Source organism: Crinia signifera, chromosome 5 (assembly GCF_055691185.1).
Source record: "Crinia signifera chromosome 5, ASM5569118v1, whole genome shotgun sequence".
In the NCBI taxonomy this organism is placed as follows: domain Eukaryota; kingdom Metazoa; phylum Chordata; class Amphibia; order Anura; family Myobatrachidae; genus Crinia; species Crinia signifera.
Window position 1 is genome coordinate 102,353,637 of NC_139221.1, and position 14,352 is coordinate 102,367,988.

Sequence of the window (14,352 nt, forward strand, 5' to 3'; positions counted from 1 at the left end):
CCCAATTCACAGATCTACGTGGAGGGGGCGGGGCTAAATGACACGATTTTAGCTCCCCCCCCTCCTCTGAGACCCGCGGATTGATGGATTTCAATCCAAAGGTATGGGGAAGACGCCGCAATCGGGGGGTGGCGTGGGGGTCCCCCAGAATCCAGGAGGGTTGCCCACCTTTCCGGGGGGCCGGGAGGAGGACCAGATTTTCGGGATCCTCCCGGTAATTCCGGGAGGGTCGGCAACCCTGTTTTAATGTAATCATAAATGTATATATATTTTGTTATTTATATATTTCATAAAAATTTAACTGTAGCCCACCTTCATATTTTTTTAAGCACTCTGGACTGCTCACTGTACGGAGGACCCGGAGGGAGGCACTTATTAGTACAGTGATTAGCACAGTGTCTCCATCAGTCTCTCTCCGGCTCACACACTGTGACTGACTGAGCGCAGGAAGGATCTGCGCGCCAATCAGCTCAGCTGCTGGATACACAGCAGCCAATAGACTGTGTGTGTGGAGTAGCCAATGGGCGGGAGCCGGCAGCAATGAGCCATTTTCGGACGCGCAGGGGGACCGTCGGATCCAGCCACTAAGCGGTGATGTAATGCATGGCAGAGTGGTGGGCAGTGGCGGGTGACGAGCGGCGCTGCCGCCGACATAGGATAATTTGCGGCGGCGGCGCTCGTCACTCGCCACTGCCCACCCGCTGTGCCATTTAACAGAATGTCAGCCTGCCTGCCGCCCTTAATTAGTGCCGCCCTGAGGCCGGTGCCTCACGGGCCTAGGCACAAATCCGGCCCTGCAGATGCCTGATTCCTTATTTTAAATGACCCCCAGACCCGATTTTAGATTGTACACTCACCCTGATGGGTAATGACTATGTTCAATTGCCCCCTCATTGTTAACGCCACCCCACTATCAAGGCCAACCCAAAGCGTGGCGAGCGCAGTGAGCCCGCGAGGGGCGGCGGTACGCGTCCTCCGACCTTTTCATACCCCCACTATCCACGTCGGTGTGGAGTTGATTTTATATAGTGTGGCGAGTGCAGCAAGCCACCGCGCCCGATGCTTGGCGAGCGCAGCGCGCCCACGAGGGGATGCGTAATACTTGTGAAGTAATGCGCGTCCCATCGCGGGGCTCGCTGCGCTCGCCACGCTTCTGGCTCGGTGGCTCGCTGCGCTCGCCACACTACATAAAATCAACTGCACGCCGACGTGGATAGTGGGGGTATGAAAAGGTCGGAGGATGCATAACACCGCCCATCGCGGGCTCGCTGCGCTCTCCACGCTTCAGGTTGCCATTTTTAGTGGGGTGGCGTTAACAATGGGAGCGCATTTAACATTGTAATTACCCATCAGGGTGGGGATACAATTAAAAATCGGCTCTGGGTGGGCATTTAACATTGAAATCACGTCGCATCGCATCGCATGCCATTATAATGGCATGCGACGCGATATTAAAATTGTACACTCATCCAGGGGAAAGGCTCAAATCGGGTCCATCGCATGCCATCGCATTTCTTAATTAGTGGTATGCGATGCGACGGGCGCCGTGATAATACACAAGTACTGAAAATGTATAGTGTCATTTATTCAGACGCCTGATAACCAATAAATATATGAAATCAGAATCAGTGCAATATCAGTAAGCCACCTTATTTTTTATTTTTATTACACACTTTTCTGTCTTTTCACTTTAATTGGATTGTTTTTATAATTCGCAAGTTTTTTTTATATGAAACATTGAAAAAAAGTTACATTTTATAAACAATTAGATGCACCACACATTAGACAACTCTGCTCTCTTTTAGTATTAGTTAATAATTTTTGTGTGTAGTGGAAGCCCCCCCCCCCACACACACATGCCTTTTTGAATTGATTGTGGTATTTCAGATACAGGGGGGCTCACCATCCTCTGAATAAAGATATTACTGTGCGGCTGGCATTCTCTTTCTTTCCATTGATCTTAACTTCAGTCTATTGTAATTTCCATCTATAAGAATCCTATGTAAAATGATGTTGTTGTTTTTTATTATTATGTATGTGCAAAATGCCAAAGGCAATCTGTTGTAAATTGATCTGTTCTTTTTAGATGTACTATTATAACATAGAAAACAAATAAATAATATGGTGATTAGCTGTTTTATGGAGTTAGACGTGCTTACATATTCATGGGTACATAAATTCTACTGTAGATAGACTGTGATAAGATTCAAATATTTGCACCAAGGGACCAAAAATCCCACTAACACTGACTATTGTAATGATTTTACTGTTACATGGTGCCATCTGCCACATTTATGCTTTCATTTTGACTATCATAAAGCAATTTTTATGGACTTCTGACTGTTTCCATATTGCCTTGATGGAGAGCAGTGTAAGATTTTATTGGAAGCTTGAATAGGCCAATAAATAATATAGTTTTGTTTTATGACATGTTTAAAAGGGATTTGGAATAAATAAATATTTAACCCCTTCCTGACAGAGCCAGTTTTTGCGTTCCTGACAGAGCCCTTTTTTTCAAATCTGACATGTCTCACTTAAGTGGGGATAACTTTTTTTTGCTTTTACTTATCCCAGTGATTTTGAGATTGTTTTTTCGTGACACATTGTACTTCAAATTAGTGGTAAATTTGGGTTGATACAGTCTGTGTTTTTTTGTGAAAAATACCAAAATGTCGTAAAAAAATGGAAAATTTAGCAATTTGCAAAATGTTAAATTTTCTGCTTGTGAGACAAATAATCATACCACTCAAAATAGTTAATAACTAACATAGACCATATGTCTACTTTATGTTGACATCATTTTTTCAACTTCCTTTTAATTTTTTGGGACACTAGGAGGCTTACAATATGAATAGCAAATTCTCAAATTTTCAAGAAAATTTCAAACACTGATTTTTTTAGGGACCAGTTCAGTTCTGATGTGACTTTGAGGGACTTGTATGTGAGACACCCCCATAAATGATGCCATTTCAAAAACTGCACCCCTCACAGTATTCAAAACAGCATTTTGGAAGTTTGTTAACCCTTTAGGTGTTTCACAGGAATTAAAACAAAGTGTAGGTGAAATTTCAAAAAATTTTTTTTTTTGCAGATTTGCAATTTTAATACATTTTTCTAAGGAACACAGTACATTTTACTAGAGAAATGTGACTGAAAATTGATTCCCCCAATTCTTTTGTTTTCATAAATATCCTATATGTGGCCCTAGTGTGCACGGTGACCAAACCACAGGCTTCATAATAGAAGGAGCACCTACTTGATTTTGGAGCCTCCTTTTTATGAGATTATTTTTTAGGCACCATGTAGGTTTCTAGGCACCATAAGATGCTAAAAGTTAGGAACCCCCCCACAAGTGACCCCATTTTGCAAACTACACCCCTCAGGGAATTCATCTAGGGGTATAGTGTACATTTCAAACCCCCAGGGGTTTCACCAATTGTGGTACAACTGGGCAGTGAAAATGAAAAATTATTTTTTTTACACAAAAATGCAGTTCTGGCTCAAAATTTGTCATTTTCAGAAGGTATGAAGGAGACAAAGCACCCCAAAATCTGTGCCCCAATTTCTCCCGAGTACGGCAATGCCTCACATGTGACCAAAAAATACCATTTGGGTGCATGGCAGGACTCAGAAGGGAAGGAGTGATTTTTGGATTTTGCAGCTCAGATTCTGGTGGAATTTTGGTGGGTGCTATGTCGCATTAGCAAGACCCCCAAAGCACCAATACAGTGGAACCCCCCCACAAGTGACCCCATTTTGCAAACTACACCCCTCAGGGAATTCATCTAGGGGTATAGTGTACATTTCAAACCCCCAGGGGTTTCACCAATTTTGATACAAGTGGGCAGTGAAAATGAAAAATTACATTTTTTTACACAAAAATGCAGTTCTGGCTCAAAATTTTTCATTTTCAGAAGGTATGAAGGAGAAAAAGCACCCCAAAATCTGTGCCCCAATTTCTCCCGAGTACGGCAATGCCTCACATGTGACCAAAAAATACCAGTTGGGTGCATGGCAGGACTCAGAAGGGAAGGAGTGATTTTGGGATTTTGCAGCACAGATTCTGGTGGAATGAATGGTGGGTGCTATGTTGCACCAATACAGTGGAACCCCCCCACAAGTCACCCCATTTTGCAAAGTACACCTCTCAGGGAATTCATCTAGGGGTATAGTGTACATTTCAAACCCCCAGGGGTTTCACCAATTTTGATACAAGTGGGCAGTGAAAATGAAAAATTACATTTTTTTACACAAAAATGCAGTTCTGGCTCAAAATTTTTCATTTTCAGAAGGTATGAAGGAGAAAAAGCACCCCAAAATATGTGCCCCAATTTCTCCCGAGTACGGCAATGCCTCACATGTGCTTAAAAAATACCAGTTGGGTGCATGGCAGGACTCAGAACGGAAGGAGTGATTTTTGGATTTTGCGGCTCAGATTCTGGTGGAATTTTGGTGGGTGCTATGTCGCATTAGCAAGACCCCCCAAGCACCAATACAGTGGAACCCCCCCACAAGTGACCCCATTTTGCAAACTACACCCCTCAGGGAATTCATCTAGGGGTATAGTGTACATTTCAAACCCCCAGGGGTTTCACCAATTGTGGTACAACTGGGCAGTGAAAATGAAAAATTATTTTTTTTACACAAAAATGCAGTTCTGGCTCAAAATTTGTCATTTTCAGAAGGTATGAAGGAGACAAAGCACCCCAAAATCTGTGCCCCAATTTCTCCCGAGTACGGCAATGCCTCACATGTGACCAAAAAATACCATTTGGGTGCATGGCAGGACTCAGAAGGGAAGGAGTGATTTTTGGATTTTGCAGCTCAGATTCTGGTGGAATTTTGGTGGGTGCTATGTCGCATTAGCAAGACCCCCAAAGCACCAATACAGTGGAACCCCCCCACAAGTGACCCCATTTTGCAAACTACACCCCTCAGGGAATTCATCTAGGGGTATAGTGTACATTTCAAACCCCCAGGGGTTTCACCAATTTTGATACAAGTGGGCAGTGAAAATGAAAAATTACATTTTTTATACAAAAAATGCAGTTCTGGCTCAAAATTTTTCATTTTCAGAAGGTATGAAGGAGAAAAAGCACCCCAAAATCTGTGCCCCAATTTCTCCCGAGTACGGCAATGCCTCACATGTGACCAAAAAATACCAGTTGGGTGCATGGCAGGACTCAGAAGGGAAGGAGTGATTTTGGGATTTTGCAGCACAGATTCTGGTGGAATGAATGGTGGGTGCTATGTTGCACCAATACAGTGGAACCCCCCCACAAGTCACCCCATTTTGCAAAGTACACCTCTCAGGGAATTCATCTAGGGGTATAGTGTACATTTCAAACCCCCAGGGGTTTCACCAATTTTGATACAAGTGGGCAGTGAAAATGAAAAATTACATTTTTTTACACAAAAATGCAGTTCTGGCTCAAAATTTTTCATTTTCAGAAGGTATGAAGGAGAAAAAGCACCCCAAAATATGTGCCCCAATTTCTCCCGAGTACGGCAATGCCTCACATGTGACCAAAAAATACCAGTTGGGTGCATGGCAGGACTCAGAACGGAAGGAGTGATTTTTGGATTTTGCGGCTCAGATTCTGGTGGAATTTTGGTGGGTGCTATGTCGCATTAGCAAGACCCCCCAAGCACCAATACAGTGGAACCCCCCCACAAGTGACCCCATTTTGCAAACTACACCCCTCAGGGAATTCATCTAGGGGTATAGTGTACATTTCAAACCCCCAGGGGTTTCACCAATTTTGATACAAGTGGGCAGTGAAAATGAAAAATTACATTTTTTTACACAAAAATGCAGTTCTGGCTCAAAATTTTTCATTTTCAGAAGGTATGAAGGAGAAAAAGCACCCCAAAATCTGTGCCCCAATTTCTCCCGAGTACGGCAATGCCTCACATGTGACCAAAAAATACCAGTTGGGTGCATGGCAGGACTCAGAAGGGAAGGAGTGATTTTGGGATTTTGCAGCTCAGATTCTGGTGGAATGTTGGTGGGTGCTATGTCGCATTAGCAAGACCCCCCAAGCACCAATACAGTGGAACCCCCCCACAAGTGACCCCATTTTGCAAACTACACCCCTCAGGGAATTCATCTAGGGGTATAGTGTACATTTCAAACCCCCAGGGGTTTCACCAATTTTGATACAAGTGGGCAGTGAAAATGAAAAATTACATTTTTTACACAAAAATGCAGTTCTGGCTCAAAATTTTTCATTTTCAGAAGGTATGAAGGAGAAAAAGCACCCCAAAATCTGTGCCCCAATTTCTCCCGAGTACGGCAATGCCTCACATGTGACCAAAAAATACCAGTTGGGTGCATGGCAGGATTCAGAAGGGAAGGAGTGATTTTTGGATTTTGCAGCACAGATTCTGGTGGAATGAATGGTGGGTGCTATGTTGCACCAATACAGTGGAACCCCCCCACAAGTCACCCCATTTTGCAAAGTACACCCCTCAGGGAATTCATCTAGGGGTATAGTGTACATTTCAAACCCCCAGGGGTTTCACCAATTTTGATACAAGTGGGCAGTGAAAATGAAAAATTACATTTTTTTACACAAAAATGCAGTTCTGGCTCAAAATTTTTCAATTTCAGAAGGAATGAAGGAGACAAAGCACCCCAAAATCTGTGCCCCAATTTCTCCCGAGTACGGCAATGCCTCATGTGTGACCAAAAAGTTGCAGGACTCAGAAGGGAAGGAGTGATATTTGGATTTTGCAGCACAAATTCTGGTGGAATGATGGTGGGTGCTATGTCGCATTAGCAAGACCCCCAAAGCACCAATACAGTGGAACCCCCCCACAAGTGACCCCATTTTGCAAACTACACCCCTCAGGGAATTCATCTAGGGGTATAGTGTACATTTCAAACCCCCAGGGGTTTCACCAATTTTGATACAAGTGGGCAGTGAAAATGAAAAATTACATTTTTTTACACAAAAATGCAGTTCTGGCTCAAAATTTTTCATTTTCAGAAGGTATGAAGGAGAAAAAGCACCCCAAAATCTGTGCCCCAATTTCTCCCGAGTACGGCAATGCCTCACATGTGACCAAAAAATACCAGTTGGGTGCATGGCAGGACTCAGAAGGGAAGGAGTGATTTTTGGATTTTGCGGCTCAGATTATGGTGGAATGAATGGCGGGTGGTATGTGGCATTAGCAAGACCCCCGAAGCACGGTGAAATTATGAACCTAATAATCCATAGATGTGTGGTATATTTTAAAACACTCCTTTATACATAGGCCGGGTTTGTCGGGGCAAGTGTCACACTGGAAAATAGTTTGCTTTCTTATTCCCTTTTTATAGCAAACTTTGCACCTTTTTTGTGTCCTGCCCTTTTTTCCAGTGGAGGGGATTTCATCAGGAAAATGCTGCCCTGGTACAATACGGGGGCCAGTACTAGAAGTACTGGGGCCCTCAGCCTGCTGGTTCCCAAATATTAGGCCCTTTATGACTTCCTCTTGAAAGTGCATAAATGTCCCCCTCTGGCCGGTAGAACGGAATAGCACGTAAGCGTTATACAGTGCCATCTGGATGATATACACGGCCAGCTTCTTGTACCAGATTTTTGTTTTCCGCAGGGCACTGTACGGCTTCAGTACCTGATCTGAAAGATCCACTCCGCCCATGTACCTATTGTAATCCAGGATACAATTAGGTTTGGAGGTGTGGGTACTGGTACCTCGTACAGGGACGGAGGTGGTACTGTCTCCGTGAATTGTTGTCAGTATAAGGACATCCCTCTTGTCCTTATATTTGACCAACAACATATTTTCGGTGCATATTCCCCTGCTTTCACCCCTTCTCATTACTTGGGCAATGTGCGTTTTTGGGAGGCCTCTTTGGTTCTTGCGCACAGTACCGCAAGCTGCTGTACCTCTTGAACCAAGGGTCTTAAACAGGGGGATGCTGGTGTAAAAGTTATCCACATAGAGGTGATAACCTTTATCCAGGAAGGGGTGCACTAAATCCCAGACAATTTTTCCACTAACACCTACGAGGGAGGGGGGGCATTCTGGCGGTTCAATTCTTGAATCCTTTCCTTCATATACCCTAAACCTGTGGGTGTACCCTGAGGTGCTTTCACACAACTTATACATTTTTATGCCATACCTTGCCCTCTTACTGGGAAGGTACTGGCGGAATTTAACCCTTCCTTTAAAATGTATAAGGGACTCGTCTATGCAAATGAATTTATCTGGGATGTACATGTCTTCAAATTTGGCACTGAAATGATCAATGACCGGCCTGACTTTGAATAGCCGGTCAAAGGTGGGATCATCTCTGGGTGGGCACTGTGCATTATCGTTGTAATGCAAAAATTTAAGGATCGTCTCAAATCGAGCCCGGGGCATGGCCATACGGTAAAATGGGGTGCTGTACAGAACATCTGTACTCCAATATTGCCTAATTTCTGGCTTTTTTACTATGCCCATATGAAACACCAGACCCCAAAACGTCATCATCTCTACTGCATCTACAGGGGTCCACCTAACAAATGATGACGTGGGGTTTTGAGCAATAAACTGCTGGGCATATAAATTAGTTTGGTCCACCATTAAATTTATAAAATCATCAGAGAAAAATAATTTGAAAAAGTCAATTTCTCTGAGACCTGTGGAATCAAATTGGATTCCTGGCATGGCCAAAAACTCAGGAACCTGGGGCTCAAAATTGTCTGGTGGTGGGGTCCATACGAGATCAATTATTGGGGGGGGGGTCTCAGCTGCTCTACGGGGGCGTCTTTGAGGGGGTCCCTCATCACCAGAGGAGGAAGAGGAGCTTAAGGCGAATCCTTCAAATTCCCCGCTTGCATCACTGGCTGTGTCAGAGTCAGAAGCAAGCAGGGCATATGCCTCCTCCGCTGAATACATTCTTCTGGATGACTGGGATGACATTTGGGATGACATTTGGGATGCCATTTTTATTTTTGTGTTACTGGTAGTGAAATGTTTCAACACGTGTATAGTGTAGGGGGGGGTACAAACTTTATTTCAACCCGGGGGGTATGTAGTGTGTAGTGTGTATGTAGTGTGCAGAAAAAAAAAATACTTTATACAAAAAAAAAAAAATGGAGGGGTTAAAAAAAAAAAAAATTGAAGGGGTTAAAAAAAAAATTGAAGGGGTTAAAAAAAAAAAAATTGAAGGGGTTAAAAAAAAAAAAAAAAAAAGGTCCTGCGCCAAAAATTGAGCACAGATGTTGGTCAGTAACGTCCGTCACTGAACAGCGCTGAAAGGCAACAGGAATTTGATCAAAAAAAAAAAAAAAATAGATCAACCCTGTGCCGAAAAAGATGATCAGTGATGTACGTCACTGATCCGCGCACAGCGGCCACAGGACACCCACAAAATCACAGTGTGTGTAAAAAAAAAAAATTAAAAAAAGACCCCACAGCACACACACAAAAAAAAAAAGGTGATCAGTGATGCGACACTGATTACCAGTGAGGGGCAGCAGGTGCAACTGACAGTGCAACTGGCAGGTATATATATAAAAAAAAAAAAAAACCTCTGCACCCCTAAAAAGTTGCTGATCACCTCAGATATAGTGATCAGCACAAAAGGCGGGGGCAGCAGACACAAAATGTAGCACTCTCTAGCACTCTCTGTCACTATCTCTCTCTATCTCTCACTATCTAACACTCTATGACACTGCAGCAGCAGCAGTGACAGGTATATATATATATAAAAATACCCTGCGCCCCCAAAAAGTTGCTGATCAGTTAATTTATACTGATCAGCACAAAAGGGGGGGCAGCAGTCAGTTATATAAAAAATATATAGCACAATCTGTCACTATCTCTATCTCTCTCTCTCTATCTCTCTCTATCTATAACTATAACACTGCAGCAGCACAAAATATAGCACTCTCTGTCACTAGGCCTCTCTATCTCTCTCTCTCTATCTCTCTCTATATCTCTCTATCTCTCTCTATCTCTCTCTATCTCTCTCTATCTCTCTCTCTATAACTATATCACACTGCAGCAGCACAAAATACAGCACTCTCTGACACTATCTCTCTCTATCTCTCTCTATCTAACTAAGCAGCAGCACAAGTTCACAGGAAGTCACAAGTAACAGGATCCAGGAAGCATCCAGCACACTACAAGCACAGATGAAGCAGCCAAGATATTTGCAAGGATCAGGTAAGTATTTTGCCAGGTTCTGGTCAGTATATCGCGGCAGATTGGCACGGTGACCGCACTGCACGCAATTCCAGACCGGAATGGCGTCTGCAGTGCAGTCACCGTTAGTTTAAACCCCCCTCCATGGCTGTGATTGGTCCGTCGGTCCGACGGACCAATCACGGCCTTTGGGGGCGGGCGGGGTGAGGTGGGGTGACACCAGTGTCACCCTTACACCCCGCGGTGATTGGTGCTGTACTTTACAGCACCAATCACCTCCGATCGCGTGTCACCGGCGAACGTTATTCGCCGGTGACACAGAAAACGCTGTAATTGGCTGTTCACACTGAACAGCCAATCACAGCGATCGCCGACGGGGGGGCGGCATCGCAGCCCCCCCTGGGCACGCACGGACATGTCTGCTGTCAGGGACAGCAGACATGTTGAAACTGTCACCGCGTCTATAGACGCGGTGACAGTTAAATGCCATGACGTACATTTACGCCATGTGTCGGGAAGTACTTCCCGACCATGACGTAAATGTACGTCAATTGTCGGGAAGGGGTTAATAAACTATTTCAAGAACATACAAGTTCATAATGCGAGCTTGCGTCATTAATTATGCCATCGTTTTAGTATTTAATGTCTGTCTTATTCCAGACCACTTATTTTCTGTCTCTTTGCCAGTTACTTTTTTCTTTATTCGCAATCTTTTATTTATGCATGAGTCAGCAATACGTTGAAAACATTGATGAAGGACAATTTGTGGAATTCAATTATGATTGATATTTTTTTGCATTTGTAAAATTGGGATTGCAATTTTTAATTAAGATTTTTTATTTCGGTACTCTTTACCTAGAAGGGCGCCAGCGATTGAAATCGCGGGCGTCGGGGGTAAAAATCGCGGTCATCGCGGGCATCGCGGGCATCGCGGGTAAATCGCGGGTACATAAAAATCTGCTACCCGCGATGACCGCGATTTTCCCATAGGGAACAATGTTAAAAAGGCTGATTGAGCGCGATTTTCATGTAAAATGCCTCAATGCCCGCGATTTGGCCATAGGAAACAATGTTAAATGGGCCACAGAGCCCAAATAGGCACAATTAACCCTTAAATGTCCCCCCAAATTTTTAACGCCACCCCACGATCCACGCCAACCCGAAGCGTGGCGAGCGCAGCGAGCCCGCGAGGGGCGGCGGTACGCGTCCTCCGACCTTTTCATGCCCTACTATCCACTAGGGCGTGGAGTGAGAATAGAATAGTGTGGCGAGCGCAGCGAGCCACCGAGCCCGAAGCGTGGCGAGCGCAGCGAGCCCCGCGAGGGGACGCGGATACCTTCACAGGTAGACGCGTCCCCTCGAGGGCTTCACAGGTGTCCGCGTCGCCACGGACACCTGTGAAGCCCGCGAGGGGACGCGTATAACTGTGAAGGTATCCGCGTCCCCTCGCGGGGCTCGCTGCGCTCGCCACGCTTCGGGCTCGGTGGCTCGCTGCGCTCGCCACACTATTCTATTCTCACTCCACGCCCTAGTGGATAGTAGGGCATGAAAAGGTCGGAGGACGCGTACCGCCGCCCCTCGCGGGCTCGCTGCGCTCGCCACGCTTCGGGTTGGCGTGGATCGTGGGGTGGCGTAAAAAATTTGGGGGGACATTTAAGGGTTAATTGTGCTTATTTGGGCTCTGTGGCCCATTTAACATTGATTACTATGGCCAAATCGGGTCCATTGAGCCATTTAACAGTAAAATCGTGTCCATCGGGACTTTTAACATTGATTACTATGGCAAATCGGGAGCATCGCGTCGCGGGCATCGCGGGTACATTTATGGACGGCCGCGACGCGACCGACAAGATTTCCATGTTTAACATGGGTTTCAATGGGAAATCGCGGGCATCGCGTCGGTCGCGTCGCGGCCACACATAAATGTACCCGCGATCACCACGACGGGCGCCCTTCTAGGTAAAGAGTACCTTTATTTCTTGGTAATTCTATGACCCTCTATTTTTACCATGTGAAAAAAATTTTTTGGACGAAAATATAAATGATCCAGGTGTTTCTTCAATCACAGTCATAAAAATGGGTCCGCTATCAGGGATTTCTTTCCTGCCTCTGGGTAGGTGAAAAATAAAAAAATGACACTACTGGCTTTCTGACCTGCGGTATCCTCGAGGGGATGGAGCCCCTTATAGGGGTATCCACTTCTTAGTGACTTCTTTCTGATTAGTTTTTTTTTTTTTTGGGGGGGGGGGGATATTATTTTGCTATGGTGACCAATGTTCCCTCTAATTTTACGAAGGCTGTGTGCGGCAAAAGATTTTGGCTGTGCAACTTTGGAAGGAAATTTTCATTTTTGTGCATCACTTATATATAACTGGAAAATGACGTTCAGCATTTGTGTTAACTTTACTTCAAAATTATATTAAACATTTAAACATTCAAAACACAGCACACAATGTAGTTAATGGGTGAAACAAACATTAATTGAGTCCACAACTGCAAAAAGGGACCACTGCTGCTTTGTGCGCTCTGTTGTAATGTCTGTGCGCACGCTCATCGAGTTGTGTGCGCGCGCACGTGCGCACAGCTTAGAGGGAACACTGATGGTGACCCCATATAATGTTTCCCCTGCCAAGTCATTAGCCTTCGGCTAGTTGAGTCTGTTTCTGTTCCTTTAAATATGGGGGAACCTATGCAATATTACCCTATATCTATCACGACCAGCTCAAAGAGCCCTATGCTGGTTATGTTTTTATTTTATAATTTTTTACTTTTTATTTACATATTTACATACAGAAACACTGCATAGATCAATCCTAGGGTGCTAGGCACCAAATATTCAGTTCAGTAACGTAAATAAAGATGTCATTGAAGGCCGGGGGGTTCTGTCAGACACTGCCTCTGTGACCCATCACCCCACACTGGTGTTCTGCATGTGGTGTCTGGGCTGTCAAAGTGCTGAAATTCACAGTGTAGGAGCCCTTAACAGATGGAAGGCAGCTAAGCTAAGGGGCGCATGCATATGATGAAGACCACACCAGATCTTAGTTTCTCTATCTTTAAAAATATTTTTAAAGGATCCTTCTCAATAATTATACTGTGCTCTATTTTTATGCATGCTTTAGATATTGCTTAGTATATACAGTATAAAAAATGTCTTAGTGGTACTGCTGCTGAAGGTGCGCGCCGAAAAATGGGCCAGGTTATATGACACATGGGGGAGTGGCTAAATTACAAAACTTTAGAACACAATGACATTTCTGTTTGGGCTTGTGCATTGCATCCAGAACACAAAATGTAGGGGCCAGGATCAAAGTGTAGGAGCCAGGCAAACCATAAATAGGGATAATGCACGCCGAAGGCGCGCGGCAAAATTCTCACACACCCAATACATATTACCCATGCTATAATGCCCATTACACATTATGCCACATATTGTAATGCCCATTACACACACCGTAATACCTATTACAAATAATACCACACTCCGTAATGCCCATTACACGTTATATACCAAACACCATTATGCCACTCACTGTAATGCCCATTACATATAATAGTACACACCGTAATGCCCATTACACATAATAAAACACGCTGCAATGCTCACTACCAGAGGCGTAACTAGAACGATGTGGGCCCCATAGCAAAATCTTGGACGCCCCCCCCCCCCCAGAGAGACAGAGAGAGAGAGAGAGAGAGAGAGAGACAGAGAGAGAGAGACAGAGAGAGAGAGAGAGAGACAGAGAGAGAGAGAGAGAGACAAACAGACAGAGACAGAGAGAGACAGACAGACAGAGACAGACAGATGAGAGATGGAGGAAAGAGAGAGGGAGGAAGCATGGGTAGAAGAGAGAGACAGGTGAAGTGACAGTTTGGGCTGAGAGAAACGTGCAGTAGGAAAAGAGCAGGGAAGAAAGAGGGGGAGAGAGAGCAGGACTGGCCGCTGTGTAAACCCCCCTCCCCCCCAGATGACGGTACTTCTGGCAGCACTCTGCCGGGTCTCAGCACTGTCGGGGCTTCCCAGCACGCCACCTGATCACCACTGCGCCAGGTCTCTGTGTTATGAGACGGGAGCTGCACCCACGCTGGGTCTCCCGAGTCCTCACATCAGCGCCGGAAACTGTACACAGGCGCTTCTGTACATCGCGCTGGGGCTGGTCACTACTAGAGAGTGACGTTAAGCCCCATGACAGACTAGCTGGAGTCTGG